Source organism: Balaenoptera physalus, assembly GCF_965194825.1.
Source record: "Balaenoptera physalus genome assembly, chromosome: 17".
Lineage (NCBI taxonomy): Eukaryota > Metazoa > Chordata > Mammalia > Artiodactyla > Balaenopteridae > Balaenoptera > Balaenoptera physalus.
In genome coordinates this window covers 73,347,470-73,365,428 of record NC_138895.1, presented here as the reverse complement: position 1 = coordinate 73,365,428, position 17,959 = coordinate 73,347,470, and the positions used below count along the sequence as shown (strand labels likewise).

At 48.4% G+C, this 17,959-nt stretch overlaps 1 protein-coding gene across 7 annotated transcripts in view; it reads right to left on the bottom strand.

Moving 5' to 3' along the window:
• Positions 1–17,959, bottom strand: part of LOC309647105 (uncharacterized protein) — a 408,982-nt gene that overhangs the window by 239,972 nt on the left and 151,051 nt on the right. Inside the window, exons 5-6 of one of the 7 annotated variants that reach the window (XM_082434106.1) lie at positions 14,912–15,007; positions 14,644–14,723 (exon numbers count right to left, since the gene is read on the bottom strand). The exons of the other annotated variants lie outside the window; for them this stretch is intronic. The gene's annotated coding sequence lies outside the window, so the exon portion shown is untranslated. The remainder of the gene's footprint in view (positions 1–14,643; positions 14,724–14,911; positions 15,008–17,959) is intronic. 7 annotated transcript variants of the gene reach the window in all.

Here is a 17,959-nt window from a genome sequence, read left to right as displayed (position 1 = left end):
CTTTTTAGTTGACACAACATTGGGATGCCACAGCGTGGTTTTTCCCCCTTGGTCATTTCAAACAATGAAGACAGGGCCTGTATAGTCATGTGCTTGTATGTCTTATGTTTACACTGCTGACATTCACATACAGAGACATCAGGATTGGCAAAACCATTGCTTTTGTCAGATTTGCCAAGTGTTAGGAGATTTTTTTAATGTATTTCTCAAAATCTCATGTTGTGCTGTTTTATATATATATATATATATATGTATATATATGTGTATATATGTGTGTGTATATATATATATGTATATATATATACACACACACACACACACACATATAGAAATCTATTTTGAAAAAAATCACAAAGCTCCGGTTAAAGGTTCATTTAATAACACGTGTATGTCTTTAATGTCTTCAGACAAAAAAGGCTTACAGTTCAATTAATGTTTGCCCTGTGGTGCAATGTGACAGGGAGGACCTGAAAGAAACAATGAAAAGAGGCTACTGAATATGTCTAATATAAGGGTACCTGTGTTTTACCCCGAACTTATAGAATATGCCCTTTAATGTAGCAAATAATTTAAAAAAGACAGAGATACTTTCTTGTTATGTGATGATTTTTTGACTGTAGCTAAAACAGTTTTTAATCACAGTTTCTGAAAATCTTGTCATTTCTTTTACCATACTTATGGGAAGATGATTATCGTTTTTGTTGAAAGACTGAAGTTTTTCCCCTTATTTTCCATACCCTCTGGTTGAAAAAAAAAGTGCCTCTGTTAATGAAGTAAGCACACACCTAATATTTTATATGCTTTTGAGCTGTGTAACTTAAAATTGGGATCCTTCATTATGAGCTTGATTATGTCATTGATAAAATGGTGATGTGTCTGAGTATTAGTTCAACCACAGATTTATAATGTCTGGGAATATGTGGCTATAAGTTTGTGGGAGACATAATTTGGCCGTGTTCACTAGCTTGCACCAACCTAGTGCAAGAGCTCATTAACTACCTAAGTGAATACTGAAGTGGAAAACACGTGTTGGACCGACATTAGCTTCTGGCTCCTAGACGGACCCGGCTGCGGATTTCAGGTCCCCAGCCCACCGTGAGCCCCTACACCTCATTGGGTGGTTGGAAGGAATGATGACATGATGCCTGGGAGAGCTCAGCATTCTGCCCAGCACAGCAAGGGATCCATAAAGACACTTACCCACAAATATTTTAGTTTTTCTTTTATCACCGTCATTATAATCATTACTGAGGGAGCCATCCATGGAGACACCCCGACAGAAGAAGGCAAAGGTACTTAGAAGGCAAAACTGGAGCTGGTGTTTAGGAGCTGCAGGAGGTGACGGGGCAGCCCGGAGCGGAAGGAAGCAAACACCAACTGTTCTGGACCCCAGGAGGAGTAAGGGACAGGCAAGAGAAGGAGACAGTTCATTCAGGAGCTAACTCAGTGAACATGCTAGAGCCTGTGGCAGCCATACCTTTTGGGGGTCAGTTTTCTCACTGAGAGACTGGAAGAATGTTCCCTAGTACAGGCCTCCCTCGGTATCCTCGGGGGAATGGCTCCAGGACCTCCACGGATACCAGCATCCGGGGATGCTCAAGTTCCTGATATAAAATGGTGTAGTGGGACTTCCTGGCGGTCCAGAGGTTAAGGCTCCACGCTTCCACTGGAGGGGGCACGGGTTCGATCCCTGGTCAGAGAACTAAGATCCTGCATGCCGTATGGTACCCCACCCCCCCAAAACAGGGAAGAAACTTCCGCAGACCACCTAGGCCAGCCCCCCACTGATTGGTTCACTTAAAACACACAAAAAAGGGCTCATTTCGGAATGAGTCACTCTTATAAAGAAAAAAAAAATTGGTGTAGTATTTGCATTTAACCTACACACGTCCCCTCGTATACTTTAAATCATCTTTAGATTGCATATAATATCTAATATGACGTAAATACTATGTAAATAGTTGCCAGCATGCAGCAAATTCAAGTTTTGCTTTTTTGGAACCTTCTGGAATTTTTTTGGTGAATATTTTCAATCTGTGGTTGGTTGAATCCACAGATGCAGAACCAGAGAATACAGAGGGCCGACTGTAGTAGGGAGGCCACATTAGTCGAAGCCTGTAATAGCTCGTGGCACACAGTCGGCCCGCGAGAAATGTTATTCTTGTTCTTCTCCATGCTTGAATCAAGGAGCATCTGCTCTGAGACGGGAAAACAAACCTATACATAAAAATAAATCTATCTCAGTGAAATTGTACATTAACTACAAAAGGCTAGTGATCATTACAAATTCCTGGGAGAAACTGATGGTGGTTCACTAATTAATCGGGTTTAGAGACATCAAGCACCACTTAACGAATCATTGCTCCTTAGAGGAGCAAATATGAGGACTGTCAGGTTTCTAATTTACACTCCTCTGGGGAGACCGAAAGGATACACGCTTAAGAATAAAGTTCTCTCTAAAGTGTTCCAGAGTGAACAATTGCCAGCTTCACTGGCTAAAGGTAAGATGAGTCAGCTGGCATCACTGTCTAGCAGCATGGTCAGCAGGTTCCCTTTGTGTCTTTGTTAAGAATCAGAAGCGAGGGCTTCCCTGGTGGCACAGTGGTTAAGAATCTGCCTGCCAATGCAGGGGACATGGGTTCGAGACCTGGTCTGGGAAGATCCCACATGTCGCGGAGCAACTGGGCCCGTGAGCCACGACTACTGAGCCTGCGCGTCTGGAGCCTGTGCTCCGCAACAAGAGAGGCCGCGATAGTGAGAGGCCCGCGCACCGCGATGAAGAGTGGCCCCCGCTTGCCGCAACTAGAGAAAGCCCTCGCACAGAAACGAAAACCCAACACAGCCAAACATAAATAAATTAATTAATTAATTAATTAATTTTTGAAAAAAAAAAAAAAGAATCAGAAGCGAGAAAGCAGATAGTGGGGCAAAACATGGGTGAGTGTCCACAGGGTAAGACTTTTTTGCAGGGCACTGCCTGTGGAAGAAAACGCAATAGAAATTGAGTTGGATGGAAGACATCAAACCGAACGTTCACCGGCAGAAGCGCACTTCCCCACACAAACCACATGCTTATCACTTTCCCATTATAGTATTAAAACATGCTTTTCTTTAAAAAAAAAAAAAAATCACAAAGTTCCCACTTTCTCACACCTTCCAATTACATTTCCCGGAAATGTCTGTTAACAGGAAGTTCATACCCTTCTCAGAATTTCTCTCATGTGCAAATATGCCTATGTACTATTTTGTTCTGTCTTGTTTTTACAAAGGTGGGCTAATTCTATGCCCAAAATACTACAACTTTTCTTCTTCAATTAATTGACTATGGACACCTTTCCATATGAGTATATATAAATTCATCTCAATTGTTTGTATTTAAGTTTCTTTTTACTTTTCATTTTGAAATAATTTCACACTTACAAAAAGAGTTTGAAAGTAGAATGAATTCCCACAGCCTTGCAATTTCTCAATACTGATATCTTATATAACCACATTATAATGATCAAGTTGTATCAGGAAATTAACATTAATATAATCCTGTTTAACTGGAGACATTAACCCAACTGTTTAACCCAGAGACATTACTCAAATTTTACCAATCATGTCTTTTGAAGCCAACCCAGGGTCACACATTGCCCTTAGTCATCATGCCGCCTTAGGCTCCTTTAATGTGGCATCGTTCCTTAGTCTTGCTTTGTCTTTCTTTCGTTTTTGAAGAACACTGGCCAGTGGCTTTGCAGAATGTCCCTCAATTTGGGTTTGTCCGTATTTCCTCTAGATTAAATCCAGGTTACCTACTTCTGGCAAGAATAGCACAGAAGTGATGGCTGACTCCAGGGCTGGGGCAGGGCGAGCATAGCATGAGCCTGGAACATCTCGTGGCGCCAGAAAGCAAAGCAGTGCTCAAAAAATGATGGGGAAATGTCAAAAGGACATAGAACCCAACTTGAAGGGCATCCCATCAGCCAACTCTAGGAAAATTTGAGGAAAAAATCTATAGTCATGGATTATAAGCAATATAATAAAATAAGAATTTATGAGTTCACACTGATATCAATAATTGAATTTTTTTAATGGAGAAAGAAAGTTCTTCCTTACATTAGAATTCCAACTGATAAGTGTGGAAGTGATGATGGAAACAGACACTGTTTGGCAATAACAGTAATAACAGTTTCAGGCAAGAATTTTCAATGGAGGCTAAACTTAGGTGAAAGTATGATGAGAAACATGACAGTTATATATTGATAGTAACAGATGATCTCCTGATAAGATACTAACTAATCATAAAGGGAGAAATAGTAACTTTATGGTGGAGAAACCTAGCAGACACCACTCTCATCAAGTGATCAAGGTAAACATCATCAGTCATGGGACAAGCCAGCACCATGTGCCTCCTGATCTAGCCTTGAGATGGTCGCAAAACCTCATGCTTCAGACTGCTGAGTCTGACACTGTTAATCAGTGAGGCTGTCCTCCAGCTTCTGCTACTTTCTCAATGCTGTGAAAGAACATTTTTTGAAATGTGTTTTCCTACTTCTAGAGGACAGACTCATTGTGGGGGGGAGGGGGAGAGGGGGGAGTTGCCGGGTCAAAGGGCGCACACAGTCTAAACATTGAGAAGTTGTGTCAACTCTCCCTTCAGTGAGGCTGGTCCAATTCATCACCGCCCAGCAGCACAGAAGAAGACTCACTTTCCTTTGCCAACAACATTCATCGCTACAACCTGCCCGAATGCCTACCATGGGAGGAAAGGAAGCCGGCTGTGGCTGGGTCAGCCCCTGGACAGGTGCAGTGAGAATAGCAGGAGAACTCGGAGCACCGGTGCATCTGGACATGAAGGGATTTTCTGAGGACAAGGTCAGGGCTCCAGGCCAAGCAGGAGTCAACAGCAGACATGTGTATTAAAGATACCGGAAAAAAAGCCGACAAGGCCCTAATCTACCTGCAGGACGCCATACAGGTTTGCTACTTGAGAATGACTTAAAAAGCTTGAACTTGCACCAGTCCCCTCCTGGCCTCGGCTCCAGACTTCAATTATAACTCCTGAAAGTCTAACAGAGTACAGATGCAGTCATGAGGCTTCCCAATCAAACTTGTTAATGATAATTATGAATTTCTGGGTTGTGTTTTACAAACTGCTTCATGTCACTTTATGTAAATTACATCAAGTTAAACTTTGCGGAAAGCATTATTAACCTTTAGAGAAAACAAAGACAGAAACTTAGATAGAGAGGGAAAGGCATTTGGCCGGGCTTGCACAGCTGGGGGATGACAGAGGCATTTGGTGTTTGGAAGCCTAGTTCAGAGCGCATCGGGAGAGCAGTGGTTCTCCCCGCCCAGGCCTCTCCCCCTTGTCCGGATGGCTATTGTACTAGGGGTGTACATGCATTAGCTCATTTCCTCTCAGCCACCTAATGACACAGGTACCATTATTAGCTCCATTTTGCAAAAAGGAATACCAAGATTTTGCCCAAGGCCTTGGTAGCAGTAAAGGGCAGGCTTAGGACTCCCACCGGGTTTATGTGACTTCCAGGCCCACGCATGTTTCTGGAAGGGACCACACTACCGGGCCCCTCTCTACGCTTATACAGACCTTGTTTAATGCTGGCCGTGCCCTGGGCCATCAGCAGAAGGGCAGTAGGCAGTGAAGGGAAGAGGAGAGCCTGTTCATCCCACCACCTGCCTCCTCTGAGATGAACAAAGGTAAGAAAGTGAAGGAGGGCTGGCACCCGGGCTAAAGCCCTCCCTTCTCCCCCACCCAATAAACCCAACAAATACAGTCGCTGATCACCTGCTGTACACACGTGGGCTGGATCCCACAGATCTGCTTTACAAGCTAGGCTGAGTCAAGACAATCCACGTACAAAAACCAAAATGATGGTTGAATCGCAAAATGATGACATTACTGACGGTGAGTGCAGACGAGACACAGCTGGATGACAAACACAAGGGCTGAGAAAGACAGATAGGGCCCAGGAAGGCCTCAGACACAACGTTGTCTAGAGCCACCCCCCAGGACTAAGGATTTACCCCCTCAAAACTTTCCCACCCTCCTTGGGCAGGGGCAGGGCAGCCGTTGCTGGAGGGCAGGGAAGAGTGAGATCTGGGCAGAAAGGAAAACTGCTCACAGCTACTAAGCATCTACTTAGTGACCTCACTTACCCTCCCAGACAATTCCCTAAGTAGGCATTATCTCTGTGTCACAGAGGTAGAAAGTGAGGCTCAGAGAGGGCATTTAGCTTGCCCACGGCACCCAGCTACTGATGGTAAAATTAAAAAAATAAATATAAAGGGATAAGAAAGCCAGGACAAAAATGAGGTGTATGTGGAACTAAAGTTGGGATCTATCCACCACACCAGACTTTAAGTTTTTCTTATAATTCATAAGAACCAAGGGAATCTTACTGTATAACAAAATCCAGAAGATGGGACCTGCTATAGACTGAATTGTGTCCTCCCCCAACTTTATATGTTAAAGTCCCGATCCCCAGTGTAACTCTATTTGGAGATCGGACCTTTATGGAGGTAATTAAGGTTCAATGAGGTCATAAGGGTGGAGCCCTGATCCCACAGGATTAGTGCACTTATATAAGAAGAGACACCTGAAAGCTAGTGCCTCCTCTCCCACGCCCCCACCCCTGCCCCATTATGTGAAGATACAGCAAGAAAGTAGCTGTCTGCAAACCAGGAAGAGCGCTTTCACCAGAAACTGAACCAGCTGCACCTTGATCTTGGACTTCCCGGCTGCCAGAACTGTAAGAAAATAAATTTTCTGTTGTTGAAGCCACCTGATCTACGGCAGCCCAGGTTGACTAAGACCCGGGCCCTCCATAAACCAGACCAGTGGACTGATTGGTTTGTTTTTAAACTATGTCCTCATCACTCATGATTGAGGATAGCCCCCAGTATCTGCAAAAGTATTTGTTTATAATTTATACACAGAAACGTCTATATTATTATAAAACATACATTTTATAGGAAAGAAATAAACAAAAATAGAAGCTGTAACACTTCTTCATATCCTTGTTGCAGGTTGAACTGTGTCCCCCCAAAAGTTATGCTCAAGTTTAACTCCTAGTACTGGTGAGTGTGACCTTATTTGGAAATAGGGTCTTGGTGAAAGTAATCAAGTTAACATGAGGTCAGATTAGGGTAGACCTAATCCTTATAAGAAAAGGGAAATCTGGACCAGATGCACGGGAGAGGAGTCTATGTGAGGATGGAGGAAGAGATTGGAGTGATGCAACTACAAGCTAAGGAAGGCCAAGGATTGCCAGCAACCACCAGAAGGTAGGAGGAAAGGAAGCGTTCTTCCCTAGAATCTTTGGAGGGAAGGCAACCCTGCTGACACTGTGATTTCAGGCTTCCAGCCTGGAAAGCTGTGAGAGTAAACATTTCTGTTGTTTTGAGCCACCTCATGGGTGGGGTACTCTGTTACAGCAGCCCGAGCAAACTAATATATACCCCCAGTAAGTCCGCCCAGCTCACAAAGGCCAGCGTTTGACACAGCTGAGCATCACAATGATCACGATCGATGAGAATTCCTGAGGAATATCATGATTTTTAATCAATCACATTGGACCCTGAAAATCATAAAGTTGCAGCACTGGAGTGACAAAAGGACTGTTGATGTGTCAGGTCAGGACGGTGAGTTCAGAGCAAAGGGGAAGATCATGGCAGAAGAGCTGGTTTGGAGGCACACTGTTCAGTGAACGGCGCAACGTGGGAAGGTAGCAAGAGAGTCTTGGGTCCAACGGGGGCCATGGGGGAGTCGGAAGGGTCCAGGAAGTATGGCAGAGGCCGCCTCCTGCAGGGCACTGGCACAGAGGAAACCCCCCAAGAAGCACCCGGCCCACGTTTTCTCCTCCGGCCAGCCTCACTTCCCCCTGTCAGCATAGCCCTGGTTTATTTTGACAAGGTTGTTTCCACCAGCACAGGCACACACCCCTGCAGACACAGAGAAACCCAGCACACCCTGGGGACCAGTGTTCATTGTGGAAAACCCAAAGCATCATCTCCAGACGCAGCAGGCTGTGGAAAGGGGCCACTGGCAAGCCCCCCGGGAGTGGCCCGTGGTTGTGCGCAAGCAGCAGGAGCGGGTGAAGCCGGCAAGCAATGAGCGTAAGACGCAGGGCTTCCGGGCACGGGGCTGCAGGTGGGTGGTGGGTTTGGCGGTGCGGGGGGTGGGGTGGGGGGGCCGGCAGTCTGGGCCGCAAAGTGACAGGCTTGGAAACCTGCTTTGAGCTCAACTGAGCGAAAACGGCAAGGGTAGGAAATATAGAAATACACCTTGCGCATTAATCAAGGCTCAACATGGGAAGAGGAAACATACCCGTTGAATTTCAGATAAAGAATGAACAGTTTACTGAAAAGATAGAAGGGGGAGTCCGAGGTAGCCGAGAAGTAGCAGCTGCAGAGAGCAATCACATGGGGATGGGGCATGGGGTAGGATTATCAGAACTGAGAAGTCTGGGGGACCCCGGGGAGCCCCGCTGGGGATGTCGTCTCTAGAGCAGCCAATGAGGCTGGTTCCCAGAGTAGGAGACAAAAAAAATCCCTGCAAACTGGAAGCAACTATTGCTATTGGGACCAAGTGCTGCTGGCAGGAGAAGAAGTATTGCTACAGTGATAATCAGGAACGAATAGAAGTGAACAGAAAGGGACAAGACTCTCCCACCTCCCCAGCTTCCGGTCTCCCTGGAACAGTCAGATCTGGCCACGCTAGGCCAGCAGTTCTCCAGGACCATGATCAACGGCCACGGACTGGGCACCACCCCGTTTATACTGGGCATGTTAGTCAAAAAACTTAGGAACAACTAGTCAGGCACAGACCGCGGGCCATCAGGCAGGACGCTGGCCTGAGCCGGGCGGCCAGGTCGGTATGTCACACCAGACGTCCTGGCTCTTCATCAGCTATGCACGCCTTCCAGTTGCCCACCAGGCCCACGTCATTACTTACATTGCCTGCCTGGTCCCTGTAGACAACTGAGTTTGAGACCCCTGGCCAAAAAGGAAATGGGGTAGGGGATTCTGCATTGTATGTGAATTCCTTCATTTGCATTCAGTGTGTCTCAGGTTCCAACAAGGCAGGGGCATGTGTCTTGTCCACTGCTTTATTCCCCCAACAAACTCTGAAAGTGAATGGACGGACCTGGCTTTGGTTTTGGGGGACTGTGCAAGGCACTGCCTGCGAGACGCAGTGCTTCCCTCAGGGATGTGGTCTACTTGGGAGCAGCAGAGAGGCAAAGAATTTTTTTTTAAGTGGGTATATCTCTGATGGGGTAAGCCCAGGGGACTATAGGAGTGTGTGCGGGGAGAGGGTAGAGTGTGGGGATAACATGGGAGGGGAGGGAGGACAGGACAGGCTTCCCAGGAGGACAGAAGGCACACAAGGCCTGTGAGTGTGACAGCGTTCTGGGCGGCACATGTTTCTGAGTTTCTGTCCAACTGTGTCCAACTCTTGACTTCCGCTCACGAGACTACACTGTCCACAGGGGAAAGTCCAGCGTTCTCATCCCACTGCTCTCTGCCCATGTGGACTTTCAGAACTTACCATTCAGTCCTTCCTCTTGCCGACCAACGTGGGCAAATAAATAAGTCTGTCTGTTCAAAAGCGTATGGAGTAGTAATGCTTTAGAGTTGGAACATCAGTATGAATTCGTGGTTAGCTTAACAGAGATACGATGGATGCCTATGGAAACATTTATACACATGTGTATACACATGGGTTAGGACACTCACACATATTTCATTCCTCTGTCGGCTAAGAAGGATTAGAAGCAGTGATGCCCCAGCAGCAATGAACACATCTCACACCCGTATGTTGGTTTTTTTGTTTGTTTGTTTTTGTTTTTAATTTATTTATTTTGGCTGTGTTGGGTCTTCGTTTCTGTGCGAGGGCTTTCTCTAGTTGCGGCGAGCGGGGGCCACTCTTCATCGCGGTGCGCGGGCCTCTCACTGTCGCGGCCTCTCCCGTCGCGGAGCACAGGCTCCAGACGCGCAGGCTCAGTATTGTGGCTCACGGGCCTAGTTGCTCCGAGGCATGTGGGATCTGCCCAGACCAGGGCTCGAACCCGTGTCCCCTGCATTGGCAGGCAGATTCTCAACCACTGCGCCACCAGGGAAGCCCCATACGTTGGTTTCTAATACCATGTTCCAATAAAGCAAACCAGGCCTCCTTGGAGAAATGGCTGATTCTAGGTCTGGGGCAGGAAATATACAAGATGAGCCTGGAGCACCTTGTCATGCCAGAAAGTAAGGAAATGCTCAAAAAAAAAAAAAAAGGCAAAAACCAAACATCCTCCCCGCCCCCCCGGCAATGATGATGGGTGTATATCAAAAGGACCCAGGAGCCAACTGAAAGAGCTCCCAATGGCCAAAGCTGGAAGAAGTTGAGCAACATAACGTTGCTCAATGTTGCTTTACGAGCAACATAAAGTCATATTGAATTAGCATCCAAAGTCTATAAAAATATCCACAAGTCCATATGGATATAAAGAAATGGGGGAGAAGAGACAAATCTCCCAAGGAGAATTCCAAATAATTTGTGTAGATACTTCGCCATCAAGGGGGAGCAAAACGCCCCACTCCAGAGGTGTGACATCCTTCCAAGTACGGTGAGGAAGCGGGGCGGGGGCAGGTATTTTCATGGTGGAGAAATCTAACAAACAGTAGCGTAGCCAGGCAGTCAAGGTTACTTTACGCCTGCACTCTTCCTCCTCAGACGCGTCATCTCACACTAATGATGAGAAAAACATCAGACAAATCCTAATAAAGGGACAATCTATAAAATACCTGACCTGTACTCCTCAAAACTATCAAGGTCATCAAAAACAAGGAAAGTCTGAGAAACCTTCACAGCCAACAGGAGCCTAAGGAGACCTGACAACTTAATGTAATACAGTATCCTGGATGGGATGGTGGGACAGAAAAAGGACATCAGGTAAACATTAAGGAAACCTAAAAAAAATGTATAAACTGTAGTTCATAATAATAACGCATCAATATTGATCACTAATTGTAACAACTGTGCCACACTAATGTAAGAAGTCAGCAGTAGGGAGAACTGGATGTGGGCTATATGGGATCGTCCCACATACTTTGAAGATAGTTCAAAATTGTGAACTATCTTCACAATTTTTCAGTAAAATCAGAAACTGTTCTAAAAATAAAGTTTGTTTTCAAAAATGTGTGGTGAAAAGTGTGTAGGGGAGTGAAAAATTATGACACCTGGAATATTTCCTTCAATTTCTGCTCCTCGTGACGACTGTTGTATACGGTTCCCATTAAACTCTGAAAACATTCTATCAATCCCGAAAAGGGAACTGGCGTGGATGTGAAATGTGTAAGCTGGGAGGGACTGACAGACCAGGGCAGCCATCCAGCACTCTGCTTTCAATTAGAGCTGAGGAAAATGAAGTTCAAACCCTGGCAGCAAATGACCAATGAATTCCTCAGCTCAGCGCCCGTGGGTGGAGCATCTCCGGTGACTTGAGGAGTCACAGGGAACCGTGTCATTGGGTCCTCAGAGCAAGGAACCGAGGCTCAAAAGCACCTAGAGCCTTCATCCCAGCTGGCAAGGGGCTGGCAGGTGGCGAAGCAGAGAGATCTGGGCACGCATCTCCTTTCTGCTCCCTGTGTAGTACCCCTCCCCCACCCCCGCCCCCCATGGCCAGTCGCTTTCCCAATTCAGCTCCCACTCCAGCAGGGGTAGTGCTGATACTCAGGGGAGAGGCCAGCTCAGGGAGGGTGACACTTTAGATGGGCTTTTCTTTTTTCCCTCTTATTTCTATTCTGATGAAACTTTTCCTTAAGCCAACGTTTTTTAAAGGCCCTCCCACTTCTGATTTCCCGCGGGGATGAAGCCGGGGGCCTCTGCTTTGCAACAGCAGAAGAATGCCCCTCTGAGTCCTTGTGGCCAGACCTTGTAGGATGCTTGGCCTACAAGACTGAGGGTGGATCCCTCAGTCTTAAGGTTTCATCTTTGGAGGGGGAAAAAAAATATCCTCCAGATGCCTTGCATCCCACAATGGGTATTTTCTTCATAAAGGCACCATTACAACCAGCTCCAGGAGAGGGACAGAACTGGAGAGAAAATGGCTGGGAGCCAAAGAGTGTGAACTCCCAGCAGACCAGGCATCACTGAGAGCAACAAGGAGGACGCGGAGCCTTGGCAGCTCAGGGTTTCTGAAAGCCACCTGCGTCCCGGAAGAAGCCAGGTCACTAGACAGCTGTGTGGAGCTCTGCTGTTCACTCCATTACAAACCAGGGATAAAACCTGCTGGGTCTGGGGGCTTCCCTGGTGGCGCAGTGGTTAAGAATCCGCCTGCCAATGCAGGGGACATGGGTTCGAGCCCTGGTCCGGGAAGATCCCTCATGCCGCGGAGCAACTGAGCCCGTGCACCACAACTACTGAGCCCGTGTGCCACAACTACTGAAGCCCGCACGCCTAGAGCCCGAGCTCCGCAACAAGAGAAGCCACTGCGATGGGAAGCCCGTGCGCCGCAACGAAAAGTAGCCCCCGCTCACCGCAACTAGAGAAAGCCCGCACGCAGCAACGAAGACCCAATGCAGCCAAAAATAAATAAATAAAAATTTTAAAAATTAAAAACAAAAAAAACCTGCTGGATCTCACAATTTGTCCAGTTCCGCCAGGTAAACCTGGGTCCCTGGAGAGCAGAAAAGGATGGGTGAAACCTGGAGAAAACCTAGAGCCCAAGCTGGGAGGTCTCCTGGAAGGAACAGGAGGCGTCTGGGGGCTACGGTAAAAGGCATGGCGAGACACAGCAGGACGGAGTTATTGGTGATGTGTAGCGCTTACATCAATTTAGCAAACAGTCCTCTCATTAGTAAAAGCTTCTAAACGTTAGCCTCAAGTTAAAAAAAGAGAGAGCTTGAAATTATGCAAAAGCACATAGCAGCACTAGCATGGGCTTCACATCCATCCCATGGAGAGACGCCTCCATTTGCCATCTTGGGCATATTAGTTAATCCCCATTTCCTCATATGCTCTGAAAAGCAATTGAGATAATATATGTAAGGTGTTGGGAACACTATGAATAATACATTTGAGCTATTATTATTTTTACTATTATTACTGGTAGTATTAGTAGCAGAATCTTCATCATACAACATACGCACCACTGCTACTCCTATAAGGACAGAACGTTATTAGTGGTGCCTAACAGGAGCTATTAGAGTACCCAGTGCTTAGTACTTCAGGAGGCAAACTGATGGACCAGTAGAATGCACAAACGACTAACGCAATGAACGATCTCCCGTAACATGGGGAGAGCATCTTAAAAGGGAGGCAGCCCAGTGGATCACAAGGAGCAAGACCAGGAGTCCAGAGCTGCTGCTGCTTCCAGGAGCCTGATGCTACGACCACAGGAGAGTTCAGTACACACCTAAGTACACCTGAGCAAGGAAGAAGAGTGAAAACATAGAATTGGGTCCAGCTTAGGGAAACCCTGAACGTCCGGATTCAGACAGAGCAGGACAAGAGAACTCGGTTTGGGCTCCTTGTTTTAAAGATGGGACTGGGAAGCTTCACAGGCATCAGCCTCGGCTCGACGCCACAAGAGAGGCTTTGGGACCAAGGCAATCAAACTACCCTGCAGCCTATGGCCTGAGACGTGCATCCACCGTGTGTCTTAGTCAGCTCGGGCTGCCATAACAAAACACCAGAGGCTTCGTGGCTCACACAACAGACGTTTATTCTCACAGTTCTGGAGCACAGAAGTCCGAGATCAAGGGTCTCGAGATTTGAGAGCTCTCTCCCTGGCTTGCAAACAGCCGCCTTCCCGCCGTGTCCTCACATGGCAGAGAGAGAGGGAGAGGGAGGTCTCTAGTGAACTCTCCTATCAGAGCAGGGCTCCACCCTCATGACCTCATTTAACCTAATTACTCCCTTAATTCCAGTACAGCCACACTCAGGGTTAGGACTTTCAGCATACGAAGCTGGGGATTTGGAGGGTGTCCAAACATCCGGTCCATGACGCTGTGCAAACAACAGTTGTTCGAATATACCGTGTCTCCCCCAGGGCGTTTTTTACCTACTCTGTTGTCTCCCATAGCTGGGTGCAACACCTGGCTCACAGTGGGACAGTGGAAGAGGGCAGGGAGGGAGGGAGGAAGTTGCTACATCACGCCAGTCCCCACACTAGGTGCTGGGGCAGTGGATTCGGTGGGACAGACACCACCCCAGGCAGGAAGAGCACAAGTACAACGCCATTACCGTCAGGTACCTTCCCCCGAAAGGCACCATAGAGAGAAAGATCTTCATCTGCAGAAGCAACAAGAACTGGGAGAGGGGAAAAGGGGGACAGCAGAGAAAAAGGGAGAAGAAGGGAGGGGAGGGGAGGGAGAAACAGATGGAGCAGAGAGGAGCAGCAAAGAGAAAGTCCAGACACGCCTGCGGATCACGTGGCGGGCAGCGGGGGAGCAGGTTCAGGTGCCTGGATTCAGAAGATCTGTGCTCATTTGTGAGATCCACCACCAACTAGCAGGGGGCTCCCAGCAGCACAACTGCTCTGCGTCTCCAACTCATCCGTCTGTGAAATACAGGAGTCCTATCCTGCTCAGGCTGCTATAAACAAGATATCACAGACTGCGTGGCTTAAACAATGGAAATTTATTCCTCACGGTTCCGGAGGCCGGCAGTCCAAGATCAAGGTGCAGCTGACTCAGTTCCTGGTTTGCAGAAGGCTGTCTTCTGGCTGTGTCTGCACATCTCAGAGAGCAGAGAGAGAGGTTACTCTCCCGTGTCTCTTCTTATAAGGGCATTAATCCCATCCTGAGGGCTCCACCCTTATGACCCAGCCACCTCCCAAGGGCCCCACCTCCTGACACCATTACACTGGGGATTAGGGTTTCTACATCTGACTTTGGGGGGGGGGGGGGGGACACGAACATATAGTCCATAACGGGAATCCATAAAGCCAGCCTCCGTCTCCGGATTGCCTTGGGGGCCAGAACAGTGGTTCGTCCCTCCTTTTTTGCAGGCATCCTGCGGAGTGGCACAATGCAGGTTCTCCGTAAATAGTCATGGGATAAAAGAAAGACGGAAGAACCAAAAAGAACTTTTATAAACTCTATAAAGTCCTAAGCAAACAGTGCTTAGTTTCCCCAAAATCCCAGAACAGACCCGGGAGCCCTTGAAGGAACAGCACTCCGTGCATGATTTCTGACTTTCTAACCCCAACTCAGTGTCCAAAAGTGCAGGCAATCCAAGAAAACATTCCCCAAGCATGTCCTGTACGCCTGTCATGGTGCCAAAAGCTGGGGCGAAAGAGAGAGCAAGACCCAGAGCCTGTTCTCAAAACATTCCCAATCGAAGGAGAAGAGCTGGTGTTCACACAAGTTGGACGCTGCTTCCGGAGACAGAAGGAACCCAAAGCCACTGGGGAGATAAGAAGTGAAGGTTCCAAAGCCTGGCCTTTAATATTGATTATAATAACTATCACCCGCAGTGATAACTGCGGTGGGTACTCATCCGTGTGGCCAGCTGCTGGATACATTGGACTGAAGGAGACCCAGAAACGCTTTCGCTTTCAGGGGGTGGCTCGGACTTCCAGCCTCTGCAAAGCCCATCGCGGGCACCGCCGAGAAAGCTCGGCGTCTGCTGGTGTGACAGATGTTATCAGAATAAGCAAAACTAGGCACATTTTCCCCTAGACTTATGAATCCCTCCTCTGCATTTGCCCTCCTGTTCTGACATTAATTGAACTCTGTCTTCACTACTAAAAATAAACTCCAGGTCAAATGCAATGAGCCAAAACCTCAATATGAAACCACAAGAAACAGTAATAGTAAAATGGGCCAGTAGCAGAGGTGTTTTGAGAATCCGTTTCTGTTTCAAGGGTAGAGTTCCGAGTGGGTCGGGAATTCTTTCAGCAAACACTCCGGACACTGAATAAAGGAAGCAACCTTGACACACGTACCCTGTGGCCAAAGACCAGGGCTGGCTCGTGTCTGAGGACAGGCGGGCAGGTGCCTTCAGACACCCTCTCACCAAAGACTAGAGAGGGCTGGCTTGGGAGTATCAGGCAGGACCCAAGAGATGCTCCCAGAGGGAGGCGGGCCCAGGAGAGGAGTCCAGAAAAGCAAGGTGAGCGTCAAAGGGAAGAAGGCAACGCTGCGTGCAGGTGCGAGGGGGGGCCGGGGTGCGAGAGAGTCACACTGTCAGGAGCCAGACAGGTAAGGAGGGGGCAGAGAAGCAGATAACAAGGGCTCCCTCTCACTGACCATCTCCTCAGGCCAGGTGCTGCAGCTGAGAAAAAGACGTGTGGAGAGCTATAAAGGACTTGCCCAGGGTCACAGCGGGTAGAGGGAAGTGCAACTGGGGTAAAATCCCGGTTACGGCGGGAACAGTGCAAACAGTCCCAGGGATGGGAAGGGTGTGGAGGCCTGCTGTTGGCGTGCAGCCCAGGTGAGCTGATTTCTAGGCAGGGATGAGGGAAGACAGGCTCCCAGCGGGAGAGCAGTGCCTTTAGAACAAGTAGAACCACAGGCACGAGCACAGATGTTTGGGCTTTTCTCAGAGCCCCTAGGACAGAGCAGTCCTGACCGGGGACGCCTTCAGGCCTGCGAGCCTCGGATTCCCAGCGTCCCCTCCTGCTCTGTCTGCTCCCAGCGGCTGAATTCTAGGGAACTTCCTCTCCCATTACTCCCCAGACAGACCTGCCAAGCCTTTCCTCCATCAACAGAACGGTCCTTCCAGCTTTCAGATCCTCCGCCCCAGTGGCAGGACTCCTATCTGCCGTTTTCCCGGACGCGGGAACAGCCCGCTCCAGCCCTGCAGGTGCTACCGGGAGGGGGGAATCCCAGAACAGGTGACTGCACGTCCACGCACACACTCCTGCTGCCCAAGCGGATGGCCTGGACCGGGAGCGTGGGCTTCTGAAACAAAACTCAAGGGCTGGTGGAGTGCTCGAGGGCCCAAAAAAGGCATGCAGCGCTCTCACAGGATGGCCTGAGAGCTGCACTCACTGCAGCTGCCTTCTGACACCAGAATCAGCAGGTAGATCGTGGAATAAAAGCGAATGGGGGGGCTTCCCTGGTGGCGCAGTGGTTGAGAATCTGCCTGCCAATGCAGGGGACACGGGTTCAAGCCCTGGTCTGGGAAGATCCCACATGCCGCGGAGCAACTAGGCCCGTGAGCCACAACTGCTGAGCCTGCGCGTCTGGAGCTTGTGCTCCGCAACGGGAGAGGCCACGATAGTGAGAGGCCCGCGCACAGCGATGAAGAGTGGCCCCCGCTCGCCGCAACTAGAGAAAGCCCTCGCACAGAAACGAAGACCCAACACAGCCAAAAATAAATAAATAAATTAATTAATTAAAAAAGAAACAAACCTGCCTCACTGAAACCCATTGGGGAAGTTCAGGCTTTTAAAAGCGAGTGGGGAACGTGACCGTGCAGGGCCGCTGAGTGCCCGAGGACGGAAAGGCTTCGCCAGTGTTCATCAGCTCAGCTCCTGGTAGGTCTCATTCATACGCATCTGCCAAGAGTCTCAAGGGGCAGCACCTTCCCCGGGAAGCCTCTCGGAATGGACAAGGGGCCCTCCCCAGGCCTCCCAGATGCCTGGTGAATGTGGAGAACCCTCTGTGTGTCAGGGCTGGCCCCCACGTTGACCGAAGGGCAAGGCCTCGTGCTCTCCATCTCTGCGGGTCACACCAACACGAGGAGGAGCACGTCGGCACGACCCTCAGCTGCTTCCCCAGTTCTGCTTCCCTAACTGTCTCCTCACCAGTTCACACTTTCTCACCCAAATTTCCACCCTTGAAGGGCTTTCCAATGTGTGGTAGGACTCATTTTTCCTTTTTCCATCATGTTACTTATTCTTCTCAACACCTTGCTGAAGAAAAAGAAAAGATGCAACCGACCTCACTCTTTGCTCTAAATCTTTAGAAACTTTCTCCCTTTGGTTCCCACTCTGGCTTTTCCTCTCTATGCCCTCTT